The sequence below is a fragment of the Delphinapterus leucas genome, chromosome 18 (genome assembly GCF_059928025.1).
Source record: "Delphinapterus leucas isolate spDelLeu-1000000601 "Yukka" chromosome 18, BTC_Dleu_Yukka2, whole genome shotgun sequence".
NCBI classification, from domain to species: Eukaryota; Metazoa; Chordata; class Mammalia; order Artiodactyla; family Monodontidae; genus Delphinapterus; species Delphinapterus leucas.
Genome location: NC_143146.1, coordinates 48658049 through 48674668, shown reverse-complemented (window position 1 = coordinate 48674668; position 16620 = coordinate 48658049). Strand labels below are relative to the sequence as shown.

General features: G+C 34.6%; 1 pseudogene; it reads left to right on the top strand.

Moving 5' to 3' along the window:
- Positions 1–14854, top strand: part of LOC111167866 (kinetochore-associated protein NSL1 homolog pseudogene) — a 196654-nt pseudogene extending 181800 nt beyond the window's left edge.
- The last annotated feature ends 1766 nt before the right edge of the window (positions 14855–16620 follow it).

Sequence of the window (16620 nt, the reverse complement as noted above, 5' to 3'; positions counted from 1 at the left end):
TGACCCCAGGCTTGATTATTAGGATATTCTGCTAGCAAGAACAAGACAGTTAAAACCAAACAGAATGTACTGATTTTCCCTGACTCTATACTTTCTTGATACAGGTTTTTTCCACTCTCCTAAAGTAGAGTGTTTCTATGAAACCTTTTGTAAGACAAATGGCATAAAGAAGCAATTGCCATAGGACACATCTTGCTAACAGATGCACAGAGTAAATCCAGATCAAGCACAGAAGCTCACAGAAGCACAGACGTTCAAAGAGATCTTGATGCTGAGATACTGAGTGTAGTTCGCAGGGAAGGAGCTTGGTGGTACCCCTCTCTCTGCTCATGGTGCACTGCCTCTATAACTGCTCCCTGAAAAACAAATGCTGAATGCCATCTTCACTGTTCAACGTTTTTCATAAAAGCAAAAATCCTCTTTTGCTTCATTTCAGTTATCTAAAACAGGTACTAATATAGAACCTTGGTAAAACAGCAAAGTGGTATAAAGCAAACTTTCTAAAAGCCAGGTATACCTGTACTCTAGAGCTGCTTGGGTTTGCTGAGTGGTCATATCAAGAAACTTTATAATTTAATGGTAGATAGATAAGTATACTTCTAAACCGAATGAGAGTGCAGTTTTTATTCCTTATTCATAATAGAATTGACTCACATTATTCTAAATTTTCAATTTAGAAAATACTCTTTCTCACTTGATTCATACCAGTGTTACCAATCTACCTCACTCTAACTTCAGGTAATATGCCAAGGGAAAAATCAAATATACGGTGATGAATCCGTATTAGGGATAATGTTGTTTGTGAAAAAAAACTTGAGACAAAATTATCACTTTCTTCCTGAGTTCCTTTCTTTTATTCTCTTTTAATGCATCTGGTCTTGCATTTTGATTTCTGCCTTATGGTAATTCTCTGTATTGGACAGTTACTTGGAACAAGAGTGAGCATTAAAAAACAAGATTCATGGTATTGTTTGTGAAGATGTACCTTTTGATCTGAACTAAATTGAGAAGAGTAGGGAATAAAGGAGTCTGAATTTATGTATTAGCTAACCGGAGAGATACTGGGTGTTCCCTGTAGAACTCAAGCCAGGATTCAGCGCACATTTGACTGAAGTACCCTTGTGATAATCTCTCAGGAAGGAGAGCAAATTAGTTGGCAGCTGCATGGGCAGTTGAAGGCAAGGAAACTAAAAGTGCTGGCAAAGCCCAGAGGATATGAATTCAGCATATGAGAAATCTAATATCTTCATATTTGGCAGTACAGACCCCAAATCTGGATATTATTATCACTTTCAATTTAGAGGGGGAAAGTAGTATAGATATAATAACAGGAATTAGGGAATGAATGAATATGGGACTTAAACTCAAACTTCTTTCCTATACAATGAGTTCAAGAAGGAGGAATGAAACACAGTTTTACACACACACACACACACACACACACACACACAAAATTAGAAGAGATGTATTCTATAATGTTGAAAAATATTGATATGTTTTAAAAATAAATAGATCAAATAGCAGTATGTTTTACTGTCTTATGAATATTTCAATGTAAAAATAAATTAGCTAAGGGAAGAGTGTAGTGACGGTTTTGATTTCAGTAGACATGGGTTTTGTTTTCAGTGCCACAGAGATGGGCTAAATATTATAACTAATATGTATAATTTGTAAAACAATACAACCTTATTATCTCATTACAGAATATTTATCAAACCTTAGCTAATCACCATATAATGTGAATCCAAATGATAATTTTATAATAATCTTATAATAGAAGGTAATAATATTTATTATTGAAAGTAAAGTGGTTCCCCACTCTTCATTCTTTTACATCTTTCTCATATATATTAAAAATGACAAATATTTCCCCCATATGCCTTCTTATCTTCTTAACTGAATCCAAGCCATACTCGTATTTAGTTTGAAATGTTTTATATTTTACTGTAGGTTCAGGGCAATTTCAAGTGAACCAACTACGAGAATATTCAATAGAATATTCCATGGGACTTTCCAGGTGGCACAGTGGTTAAGAATCTGCCTGCCAATGCAGGGGACGGGTGTTCCAGCCCTGGTCTGGAAGATCCCACATGCTGCGGAGCAACAAAGTTCGTGCGCCACAGCTACTGAAGCCCACGCGCCTACAGCCCCTGCTCCACAATAAGAGAAGCCACCACAATGAAAAGCCCGCGCACCGCAACGAAGAGTAACCCCCGCTCGCCACAACTAGAGAAAGCCCACACACAGCAGCGAAGACCCAACGCAGCCAAAAATAAATAAATTAATAAAAAAAAATTCCCATTATCTATTGAGATTATTTTTATAGGGATTCTAAGCATTACACCCTGAAATAGAGTTTCACATTTCTACATAACAACACCACTCACACAGAACACAAATAAATACAAATCATGTTTTTAGTAAACGAAATTACTTGATGTCCAGGAGTAAACCTAATCTTTAAGAGCAGAAGCTAGTGAAAATGCCACTCTCAACTCTAACAAAAGGCCTGTACAAATTTCATAAAATGCCTGGTTTATCTATATGGTTTATACATATATAATCATTGGGATATGTAGCCCAAGTATCTTCTCTACACAAAATGGAAGGTCCTTGGGAAATTATTATAAAGGAATTTGTCATTCAATTGTTGCTTTATTCTAATTCATTTTGTTCTTTAAGATATTATTGTCACTCCCTGTGATGAGATTTTCTAGAGATAATAAATTTAAAAGTATTGATGTCATATGCATACATTTTCAAAATTAGAATAGTAACCTAGTTCCTAAAATGGACTAAGATTTTGAGTATAGCCATCCAGATATTAGGATTTACAGTTTATCTTTAAGTGCTCTCTCCCAAATATTTGATATAGTTAAATGAATCCTGGATTTGGTGGCAGATGGTTTTGTGTTTAAGACTTTGTTTTCCCATATACTCTCTTTGTGAACTTAAAAATATGAGGGCATCTTGTAGAATAACCAGCTCCACACCCACACCCACCAAATGGTGTTAAAATATTGCTGCCCTTGATAGCTTATAGGCTTTTTTTCTTCTTTTTCTTTTTTTTTTTTTTTTTGCGGTACGTGGGCCTCTCACTGTTGTGGCCTCTCCCGTTGTGGAGCACAGGCTCCGGACGTGCAGGCTCAGTGGCCATGGCTCACGGGTGCAGCCGCTCCGCGGCATGTGGAATCTTCCTGGACCGGGGCACGAACCCGTGTCCCCTGCATCGGCAGGTGGACTCTCAACCACTGAGCCACCAGGGAAGCCTAGGCTTATTTTTTAAATCAAGTGAAATGACATATATGAAAGCACTTGGTAAATGATAAAGTACTAAGCAGTGCAGTATATACTTTTTGTTATAACATTCTTTAATTTAAAGTGCATAGATTTTTCATTGTAAAAAAGATGATTTTAGCATGCATATATAAAAATTAGAGGTTTTTAAAATCAAATCCAAGCAATTAAAATTTCAAAAATGACCCCTAGGAAACATAGATGATGTGCTTCTAGCATGATAATCTCCATGACAAGTAAAACAGCAAGTCATTGTGTAAAATTACAGACTATCTGCTTTTGCAGTAATCCTCATTAAGGCTTCAAAGAAAAATGATAATGTCAAGGTCTTGGGTGGCTCTAGGACACTGACTGCCATCCAAACCATTCTTGCAAATATTAGTAAACTAAGGACAACAGAGTGCTGCAAGCTATTTTTCAGCCAGAAGGATTAGATTTGTCTCCTAGATGGGTCTGACATGTTATAGATTTCCAGTGGGTTGAGGTTTTCCCAGTTACAGGGTGACTTTCTATGAGTTGCTGCTTTCTGAGGGTCAAGAATGGCCCCTAGTGGGGGACTGAAATTCAATATTTTGCATATGAGTGCAATAAGAATTCCTCCATAAGAAATTCTTGGTTGAAGTTCCTCCATTTAACTGCTTAATACATGGGACCACTGCTGCTTCAAGATTCCTGTAATAACAGTTGATGACATTTTGGTAGTGGTTGCTATGTGCCAAGCCCTGGTCTAAGCATGTTACTCATATTAACGTTTCTAATTCTCATAGCAACCATATGAAGTAACTAATTAGCATGTAAATAACAAGTGAGGAGACTGAGGCACAGAAACATTAATTAATTTGTCCAAGTTCTCACAGGTAGCAAGTGATGGAGCAGGGAATCAAACCTAAGCCAGTTGTCTAATTCTGGAAACTGATCCCAAGACTTCTATCCCATACTGCTGTACCGAGCCTATAAGTTTTAAACAGCAACAAAAAAGGGAATAGTACAATTTAAAAGTTCCACTTTAATATGTGTTTTATTTTTCACCTTTTTTTTCTGAAATGACAGGAAGAAGAATCATATTAAATACTCTCCACCCATACATAGTTGTCCATTTTCAAATACATATAATCTAGAAAAACTGTACCATCTCCTATTCTTCCACATAGAACAAAAGATGGGTATGTACAGGGTGAGGCTCCAGAGAATCTCTTTCTTTTATAATCATGGGGAAAGGATCTGAGCTTATTTCTGTAGCTTATTTCTATAGAAAGCTTATTTCTATAGAAAGAAAATGAGAGGAAATATTTATAATTAAGTAAAACTGGTAAGATACACTGACCAGTTCAATTCAGCTTTAACAGTAAATTTTAGTTGTTTCTCTAAAGATATCAACATTATCTATTTAAATAACACCAAAGTACATCTGTTATTTAGCTTTGTGTGAGCTTTTCCCTATCACTGAGATTTAGGGAATACCACTTAAGGGAAGAAAAGCAATTTTAAGGTTATCATATAAGTGATAAAGACTTTGATCTGACAAGATATGCTCAAGAGACCAAAGACAGCTGTAGAATTCCTTTTGGATCTCTCACCCATAATTTCACGAAGCTTGGTATAATTAACACACTTCATGGGGTTTAAGTAACATTTGTTGCTTCTCTATCAGAATGCAAATTTGAGAGTGATATGGATCTGCACAGGAGACAGGAACAACTGTTCTCGAGGTAATAACTTGTGCACTACTTCCCAACATAGAAAGAGGTGATAGACACAGCATCACTCAGGTTTTATTAGGGAGTTAACATATGTTTTATTGCAGCTACAAGTGCTAAAACCAGATATGTCATAAAATCAACTAAAATTAAATGGTTTATTGTCATTTTGGAATTCTTAGTTTCCATGTTTTTAAAAGCTATATTAAATAATAGGACCTGCTGTTGTCAGATGAGCAACCATGTACGGATAAATGGGAATACAATCTACCAAACAATGAAAAAAAAGTTCACTGGTTAGCATCCACTGTTTAGACAGGAAGAAAATTTCTCAACATTAGGAAGTAATTACTGGTTGGAGTGTGTGTGTGTGTGTGTGTACACATTAAACAGTGATACTACAATCAAGCTTTCTAATCCTGGGACTCATTCTCTTCTATAATAGGTGGAGCATTTGATAAAAGAATCATTTAGAGAAATGGTTTATTCCTCTGTCCTATATTTATGTAAAATGAAAGAAACAGGACCCAAACCCCTTACTATATAGAGATGAGGTAGTCTGATTTATTTTTTTTTCTAATTTTGAAATTTGTCTGTAAAAAATCAGTCTAATAGAATGCAGACATAGAAAATGATACAAACAACCCATTATATGGTAGATCTTTTGAAGTGACACTTTAATATGGAAACATATTTCAAGGTTATGTATGTACTACTTCACTTAACAAAAAATTGAATGTAAATGAATAAATGTATAAATGCACTTTCTTATATATGTATAATGCATTTGTACATGTATATACTTATAATATGTAAAATGAAGAAGGGAATACTGGACATACTATCTAATGTTTCAAGTTTATGTGTGTATATGTATATATATATATATGTATACACATATACATAATATATATTTCTTAGCTGCATTATCTATAATAGTTCCACTGATCAGGTTGCTGTCTCATCTAAGACAAGAATAAAGAAATATATAAATTCAGAAACATGCTATTGTACAATTCAAGCTTTCCTTAATGTGTTCAGCTTTGGCAGGACCCTCATCCAAAAGAATGCTCCTATGATTTTATACGCATAAAACTGTATTGAAGGCTCATTTATCCCATATGTCTCTTATTTTTATTTAACCACAGACAAATTATTTTAAGCTTTCAAGATCATTTTGGGGTACTACAGCAGTACTTCTTTATATCAATAGTGGATTTCAAAAATACTGAGAAATGTAGTGGCTAAGCTAGCACCAACGGCTTACTGAATAAAATCAAAGTCTCATTATCATACCACATGAAAAGGAGCTATGAGCTCCTAAGTAGAAATGGTGCTTTTAAATTCTAAACTTTACTCTATAGACCATATATCAAAGCTTATTGAAAAGGAGAAATCTACTAGAAAGAATAAGGAATGAAGTCTATGTAGAAGTTAAGTTTCTTGTAAGTTGTCAAAGGGAAGTATGCCACTACTGAAGTAAGTGGAGTGGAAAAAGGCAAAGGTAACGCATATAGTTCTACTCAGACTGCAGATGCATGGAGAGAAGTTTCAACTAGAACGTCAATCCATGCACTGCTTCCTTCTTCAAGAATATCTTGCTAAACAACATGATAGGAAAGTCCTGTGAACTTGGTGAACTAAGTGACTTAGTTGATTTATATTTTGCTACAAGCTCCTTAACAGCTCATAGATTGGAAACAAAATCTGAGATGAGTAGACCAGCCACAAACATACTTGGACTATCCCTCCAAAGAATTTCAAGATTCAAATTATTAAATTATAACACAGAAATATTTCATGTGCTTATACAATGTAATTATGTAACTAAACAGAATATTAGAATTTTAGGGTACAAATATTTTTGTGTTTATTTGATAAATCGTATTCTTTAAGTAAAACTTTTAAGTAATAATTGTTTATTTATTTGCAATGCATATTTCTTTTATTGGGAGGTAAATGGTCACCTCATCTAATCTTGAATTAGAATTTTTTCAAATGAACTCATTATATTGTCAAATGACAAAAATATTACAATTTAGCAATGAGTTTGGTGTCCTTTAATTTAAGGGGAAATAATCCATGGATTGGGGGAGTATGGTGCCTCACAAACAGAGGAGCAGATTTCCCTAAGGATTTTGGGCAAGAGCAAGTTTTATAGAGCATTCGAAGCCCCAGAGCAGAAACAAGGCATGATTGACTAGAAGTTTGAGGATTTCCTGGTAAAGTTAGCAAGTCCTGTTTTCTAGGGAAAGGTGAGTTAGTTAGAGCTGAGTTGGAGGATTGTGATTGGTGTATGTTAGTTCTCCTAGACAGTGAGACATTTCTCCTGAATGCAGGTTGATTTAGGTTTAGATTTGTGGTGTGGGTGGGACCACTGGGGCAGGCTTCATTTTGTGGGTCCCACTATAGGAAGTTCTTTATCAACATATACAAAATATATATAGCAAAAGCTGAACTCAGGAATAGTTTTTCTAAGGTAATATGAAATGTATTCCTCCTATCATCTTTTCAGCCAGAATTTGCTTTATGTATGTATTCTAGATATTAATATTAGGTCATTCCATATGAAATCACACAAAGCCAAGCACTTTAGTGATGATAATTCTGATGAATGTATTTTAATTTTTACACATTTACTAAATCACAACTAAATTTTAAGTGTTTACATTTATAACCTTCTGAAAATCATTCCTGAAACACTTACTAGATGTGTTATGATTCACACAGTTTTAAAGTTCCCAGACACTTCCCTCCAGGTCACCAATATTTTTCAGAAGGCTGTGGTTGGTTATGTGGTACAAAGCCAAGTCTTTCTTCTACAAACTTCATTTTAAAAATCAGAGAAAGAAAATTAATTTGTAACATTTACAAAATAAATTTGTAAATTTATTTGTAACAATCCGCATATTACCTTCAGATTTATCTAATAATACATAAGCTAGATCACTTTTTCAGACAATATAGCTTTAAGTTGAGTAGGATTTACTCCTAATTTATCCATTATTTAAATATCAAATGAAATATTTACTATTTTACCTAACATAATATCTGTTCTGCAATATTTCACAAAGAAATTATGTTGTTTATCTCCAGATTAATATGGGTTAGATCTTGGCTCAAGTCTTGAAGTTTCCAATTTACATCAAATCATAACACAAATTTCAGTTACATATGCATATTTAAGAATTTAGCCCGGGGCTTCCCTGGTGGCGCAGTGGTTGAGAGTCCGCCTGCCGATGCAGGGGACGCAGGTTCGTGCCCCTGTCCAGGAAGATCCCACGTGCCGTGAAGCGGCAGGCCCGTGAGCCATGGCCGCTGAGCCTGCGCGTTCGGAGCCTGTGCTCCGCAATGGGAGAGGCTACAACAATGAGAGGACCGCGTACCAAAAAAAAAAAAAAAAAAAAAAAAAGAATTTAGCCCAGATGGTCTGAAAAGTTACTAATAGTGCATGCATTGGCCCTTCCAATTTCAATTTTGAGATGTCTTGTGGTCATACTATCTTTATGTCATCTGGCTGAGGAACTCTTTTAAAAAGAGTTACAGGCTGCAGATTAAATTTATGGGATTATGTTGCTGTTTTTCTTGATAGATTAAATGTTTGATGTTTATGAGACCTTGTAAATAATTTTGTAAAGTAAATAAAACTCATTGTAACAGGGTCTCATGTTCATCCTAATGTATATTTTTCCCAGAGTTTAGGTATGTCTAGGCAAGTATGGGGATTAGTGGCATGTCTTCCTGCCCTACCCCCAGCCTCATTATTTTTACATATGGGAATAAAGGGGGTCTTGAGAGCTAAGTCATTTAGAGAAGACTGCAGGAGCATAACTGTAGTTTAAAAAAAAATGTCTAACTTGGAAAGAAGTGTTAATTCTCAGGGCATCACAGTGCCTAGCACTCAGTGTCTGACAATGTTTCAATCTCCTAAAGTCATGAATTAATTTTAAATTGAGAAATCTGGCGAATTCCCTGGCAGTCTGGTAGTTAGGACTCTGAGCTTTCACTGCCGAGGGCCCAGGTTCAATCCCTGGTTGGGGATCTAAGATCCCACAAGCTGTGCGGTGCAGCAAAAAAAAACCTGAGAAGCCAGTAATAAAAGAGCAAGAAAACAATTCTTTGTTTTTACATGCCATTGCACAATCTATGCAACTTTGAGAGAGCAAAATGGTGTTAGTATTTCTGACAATTTCTACAGCATTGAAGGTTAGTGTTTTCAACATCAGTATCATCAGAAAACAGCACCCAGTATAACTATTAGCTTCCTTGGCATGTCCAACATTGTTGACAAAGATATTAGTAGTCTTCATCAGGACTAATAACTTCAGTGGGCACCAGCTGTTGACTTGCTGCTGTTGACATTGTCATCAATGGATGACAGGAAGAGTGAAGACTGAGAATACTGAGAGTTTTCAAAATTACATAGGATAGACTGTGAGAAAGACATACTTCTGATTTCTACTGTGACTCGGCCTTACCATTCTACAGCTCCCACTCCTTCCCCTTCCAGCCTGGTAAATAAGTGATACATTATTAAACAGTGGTAGAAACAACATACGGAATTGAAAATGTTATTCTTTGCTGCTTTATTTTGATTCAACCTATCTTTCATTGACTCAAATCTAGTTATATGAATATTATTACTCTAAAACATAAATAATATGTATATTATAATTTTTTGCTATTATCACAATAAAAATAATTATAAATATTGTGAATGTTTATACAGTACAATTATGCAAATTTTAAGGACATCTTTCCATAATGGGACATTTCTTCAAATATTCTGAAAATATATCTGATGCATCACAGCCAAAATGGGAAGTCTCAAGATAGGAGTAAAGTTAACCAAAAAAGTGCTCCCTGTGTCTCTTGAGAAGTGTACAAATACTCAATAAACATTAATAAGTGAGTACAACCTAGTCTTACCTAAAAAATAAAAATTTTTTTTAAAAAAATATTTATTTATTTTTTCTTGGCCTCGCCATGCTATGCAGCTTGTGGGATCTTAGTTCCTGAACAGAGATCAAACCTGGGCCCTCAGCAATAAAAGTGTGGAGTCCTAACCACTTGTTTGCCAGGGAGTTCCCCCCAAAATACTAATTTAATAGCAAATTCATTTAGTATTTTGTACATATGTACATAGTACACATTTAATAATCTTTGTTAAACATATCCTACTAATGCATATGTTATAGATGTTCCTGTCAGAAAAGAGCATAACCCACAATTTTGGTTTTCATTTATTTGTATCAAAAAATTTTTTGATTCTCTGTAAACTTGAATGGCAAATCTTCTGAGATAACGACATGTAGGAACAGAAATATTGTTCCATGTGGGGAGATGCGACAATTTCTGTAGTTTCCTTTCTTTGTACTCATCCCTCCCAATACGCTTATTTTTTTTTTAACATCTTTATTGGAGTATGGTGTGTTAGTTTCTGCTTTATAACAAAGTGAATCAGCTATACATATGCATATACCCCATATCTCCTACCTCTCTCAAAACTCAATAACTACTGACTAACTGCATTTTAATTACAAGAAAAAATATCTTTGAATTCTACTAAGCACACAATTTATTCAGAAATTATTAATCAGAATTTCAGGACTCAAGACATTTAAATTAATTTATTCTTTAAAGATGAAAACAGATTGCCCATCAGGAAAGGAAAACTTTAAAGGCACTTTCTACAAGAAGCTTAAAGAACTCACCAGGCATTGCTGAAGCCTTGGGGTAAGGAGAAAAAAATCTTTTTGATAAATTAAGTATATGTGACTCAAATACAGCATAATTTTATTCACATTACATTTTATTACATAAATTAAAAAATTTGGAGATTTGCTGTACCCAGAATGATTGATAAATTATATCTGCTGATTATTCAATCTTGTAGTGATAAAAAACATATGCTCCTCTTTGCTTTGGTTTCTCAATCTTTCATCTAAGTATCTATATGATACCCATGTAGTTGTATTTAATTTTTGAACTGCATAGTCAAAAATCAAATTATATTTCCCTTTAATCTTTCTCTTTGATTCATGATTCCTTCTGAGAAATGGGCTCACCAAAAAGATAATCATAAGATATACTTGTCTAAGTACTTGATAATTTGATAGTGATTTACATTCAATTCCAAAGCACATTAATGAGTAATGTCTCTCATTCTTTCTACTCATACAGAATATATTACTATTATAATCCACTACTTATTTTGAGCTCTACTCTTAGTTATATCACCTTTCTCACTGAAAACATTTTGTTCATAATACATTTCTAGCTGTTTTAGTTTCCCAAATTCAAGTTCCTTTCAAAAATCCCCTAACTATATATAGTTCAACTGCAGGGACCCTGTATGTTTCTTGATACAGTGTCTTGATTATGTTAAGTGCCTAACAGTGCATACTTTAGAGATATATTAATATAATCCCAAACAGATGGTCCAATGATAAAAATTATATATATTCTCAAGGTGATGTAATAAAAATGATCTCTGTTACAAATGAGTAAAATGAAGGATCACTTATAATAATAACTCTTTAAAGGATATGATCAAGGAACATTTTTTAAAAAATTACAAATGGAGGCTTTGAAGAACATTAAGGTTTGAATACATTTGCTTCAAGCAAGTGTGCTGTAGATATTACTTATATGTCTTTACTTCCCAGCAAAAGAGAGGAGACTACACTGTTTACCCTGAAGAACATTTTACAAACCACAGCAATCTTGAAGGCAACCCTTTTTTAACTATTCAATAATTATTTGTCTGAACTGCTTTAAAAATATTGTTACTTATTAATTTGCATGATTTTCCACTCAAATTTGCATACAACATACATGTCTAAGCATGAAAATCTTTATCTTAAATCAAGCAAAGCTACAAACTAGGTAAAAATCAACAGCATAATATATTTTTAAATGGTCAATTTAACTTTACCAAAATTAACAATTTCTGTTCTACAAAAGACACTATTGAAAGAATGAAAGACAAGCCATAGACTTGAGAAAACATTTCCAATACATATATGTTAAATAAGTTGTATCTAGAATAAAAAATAGCTTTTGAAACTCAATAATAATAAACATCAACCCAACTTTAAAAACAGTTAAAGATTTGAATAAACCCTTCATCAAAGAAAATACACAGAAGGCTAAGAAACACATGAAAAGATGGCATCTTTAGTAAGTAGGGAAAATGCAAATTAAAACTATGATGAGATGCTATTATATACCTATGGATTGGCTAAAATTTAAAAAAGATTTATTATGCCAAGTTCTTTCAAGATCAGAGGAACCATAACTCTCATCCTTTGCTCATGGGATTAAAATATGTTAAGGTCACTTTGAAAAATATTTTTGCAGTTGCTTGCAAAGTTAAACATATGCTTATTAAATGACCCAGCAATCTCAATCTAACAGCAATGAAGATCTGTGGTTTTGCAAAAAAAAACTGTACACAACTGTTTGCATCAGCTGTTTAATAATCTTCCCACTGAAGACAACCTAACTGACATTCAGTGGTGAATAGATGAACAAGCTCTGGCCCATACAATGAAATACTACTCAGCACTAAAAAAGGAGTAAACTAGTGACACGCAACAGGCAAATCTCAAATGTGTTATGCTTAGTAAAAAGCCAGATTCAAAGAGCAGAATCATGTGCTATATGATTCCTTTTATATACACTTCTGGACAAGGTATGGTACAGGGACAGAAAAAAATCTGCAAACAGATGTTTATAGCAGCTTTATTTATAATTGCCAAAACTTGGAAGCAACTAAAATGTCCTTCAGTAGATGAATGGAGAAATAAACTGTGGTACACCCAGACAATGGAATATTATTCAGCACTAAAAATAAATGAGCTATCAAGCCATGGAAAGACATGGAGGAATCTTAAATGTATTTTATGAGTGAAAGAAGCCAATCTGAAAAGACTACATGGTGTAAGATTCCAACTATATAATATTCTGGAAAAAGCAAAACTATGGAGACAGTAAAAAAGATCAATAGTGCCAGGGTGGCATAAGGGGGAAGATGAATAGGCAGAGTACAGAAGATTTTTAGGACAGTGAATATGCTCTGCAGTGGTGGATACATGTACGTTTGTCCAAACCCATAGAACGTACAACACCAAGAGCAAACTTAATGATTTGCCAATGTAGGTTCATCCTTGGTAACAAATATACCATTCTAGTGAGTGGTGTTGATAATGGAGGAGGCTATGCATGTTTTGGGGCAGGGAGTATATGGGAAATCTCTGTAACTAGAACTGCTCTAATTTTTTTTTTTTTTTTTTTTAAGTAAGAGACAAATAGGAGTAGGTGGCCCTTTCTCCTCCGCGGGACATGAAGAGTGTGGCCTGGACAGACGATGGGGCCTCTGTCCTTGCCACCTCCGGAAAAGACTTCCGAGTGAGCTGCACCTTGAAGCGGGCCTTGACGGAAATGCTAGAACTGTGCGTCCGCTTAGTGCAAAAGCTGGGGACGCGCTGCCAGAGGAGACTCGGGAGCCCGTGTTGCGAGATGCACAGTGGACTTTTGAAACAGCTGTGCAAGAGAATGTCAGCATTAATGGGCAAGCATGGCAAGAAGCTTCAGACAATTATTTTATGGATTCTGATATATCAAAGTCCTTGAAGACCAGTTTGATGAAATCATAGTCGATATAGCCACAAAATGTAAGCAGTATCCCAGAAAGATCCTTGAATATGTCATCAAAATCATGAAAGCAAAACAAGAAATTCTGAAGCAGTACCACCCTGTTGTACATTCATTGGACCTAAAATATGACCCTGATCCAACTAAAGACTGCCCCCAGAGAAAATGGTATCCATTGAGGCCAAAGAAAATCAGTGTTCACACATAAACTCTTTTTGTTCATCTTGGAAGTTGAGATTAGGCACTATCAAACATTTAGATTATAGCTTAATGCCTGGATGGGACTTCACTTAAAACAACAGATAAGTAGTGATTCTTTTATACAAATATAGTAGCTCTATGCTGGGGTATGATATATTGTATTTCTTTCCTCGCCTTTGCATTGATAGTCAATGAAAAGCGTATTGTTTGAATATTGGCACAAAGCCCGTCAATGGTCATTAAGAGTGCAAACTTTTACTGTCATTGAATACAATCAACACTTGGCTGCCTTACAGCTTTTATGGAATTTCAGAAGTAATGTATTCCATTGGGTTTCCTGGATATACATCTTTCTCTAAAAAAAACAAAAGAATAGCTGTGTAACTGTTGTCATTATTTAAGGGCTGAATGTCATGCTCTCCTCAAAGCAGTTTGATTTTTTAAATTAACGTACAGATGACAAGACTGACTCTGACTTTGTTACTCTAAATTCTGATAATTTGGATTTGTGGGATTAATTTTAGAATTTTTTGGTTTTGTTTTATAAGACAAAGACAATGATTATTTGTGTAAGAATTTCTCTTAGAAATAAAAATTGGCATGTACGCAATGTTTCTAACCCACACTTTTGTTTTCCGTAGATCTCTTAACCTTTAAACATAATTTGACTTGGAACTAATAGTTTCTTTTCAGGATTTCTCAGTATTTCTTTGTAAATGACTCCAGTTCAAAAATATATATCAGATTATTACATTAAACAAACTGTCATTGTGGAACAAATATAGGTACAATCATACTGAACTATTTTACATTTAAGAATGTTTATATATCAAGTATATAATCATTGGTAGAAGTCTGAGAAAGCTATATTGCCTATACTTCTAACATTTAACTACAGTTTCTTATCTCTTATTGTGTCTCTTACATTAATGCAATGTAGGCAGGGTCATCTAATTTGCCAGCTGTTTCCCTATTAATGACTTAATACCTTCGTTCCTTTGCAGAGGAATTTAATAATCATGAGGCTGGAAAATCTTTACTTCTCTTGTTCATTATGTCTTAATAATCATAAAGATCTAAATGTGACAGAAAATCTGTCACAGTGAAGAAAACTTACAAAGCTACTTTATCACATTCTGTATTTGAATGTTACAACTTGAGATCTGTATATTTGTACACAGTAGTGTGTTTTTTATTAAAATAATGTACAAAGAAAAAAAGAAGAGACAAACACAAGAAGTAGATAAATATAATGTAAAAATTCCTGCAGCTTAAGTGTATGTACAATGCAGTGAAAGCAGAAAGTAATTCTAAATATATCTGATATCAGAGAAGTGCTCTCAAGCCTATAGTAAAATCCCAAAGTACCCTCTGATGCAGACAACTCCAAAGAATGCTACAAATATTAATAGTTCCAGTTGTTATTTCTTTCTTTTGGGGGGTGGGGCGGAAGGTGAAGTAGAAAAGTATACCCTTATTGCTTTCCCAGGTAAAGGGGGGGCCACAGCAGGGTAATGCTCTCAAAACTGTGTGTTCCTTAATTGTTTTGTGCAGGCTCAGCGGCCATGGCTCATGGGCTCAGCCGCTCCGCGGCATGTGGGATCTTCCCAGACTGGGGCACGAACCCATGTCCCCTGCATCGGCAGGCAGACTCTCAACCACTGGGCCACCAGGGAAGCCCTAATTGTTATCTCTTGATCAAATCTTGGTAAACTACTTATCATTTATCCCAGATTATTGGACCACTTACAGATGAGATCCTACAAGAAAGCAACTATTTTAACACTCTTTAATCCACTATTACCTATAAGTAATTGTCCATGGAGTCCTTACAAATTTTATGTCTGGTAGTAAAATAACACCAAAAACTGAATGTTAATCACTTCCATTTTAGGGACATAAATATCCTTTGCTGTTTATTTACAAAAAAATTTTGAATTATAGTTAGTGGAATGTTCTAATTTTTGACATCTCTGCTTTGAATTGCTTTTAATTACTACTTCAAAAATGTTTAATATAATATGAAAACATTATGTTTAATCAATTCAGTTAATTGAAAAACTTACTGGGCAACTGCTATATGATAGGTCTGTGTTAAATGCTGCGAAGACACTAATATAAAATTGAGGCTCATTTGAGGAGACAGCAAAGCTAGCATGAAATACAAACCCTGGTGTTACTGCTGCATCAAAGGCAGGTGCCAGATGCCATGGAATTTGTAGGAAAGAAACTGAATGAAGTCATAAATAAAGGGGCATGTCAGAGAAGAAAACCATAAAGGAAGTTTTTAAATATTCCAAACTACTTTATTTCTGAACTATACCTTGCTGGAAGAACTTTGATTTTTTTCTGATGAATCCCACTGTTGATTATTGCTTTGCTATTAGATAAATCATTACATTGTCCTTCAGGTAGATCAAATGCATTATCCTTTATACTCTTTTCTGACCCATGTTCCTGATTTCTTCCTGTACACTGAATAGGTAGATCTTGCATTCTTCATAAAGTTTTTTTTTTCCACTTATCTGCTATAATTATATCCTCAAGTATAATTGGTCTTTTCAAAAAGTCTGGATAATTCAATCATCACAGATCCAATGGACAAAGTATACAATGATTGGTATTGCAAATTTCAATGTTCTATCAAAAGTATTAAAATCAAAAGTATTAAAATTAAGTTCTAAATATGTTTCTGTGCAAATTTAGTTTCCCCTGGGACAAGCCTGTCTCCAAACTGTAGATATGAGCAGTGCTATGCTTTGTGGCT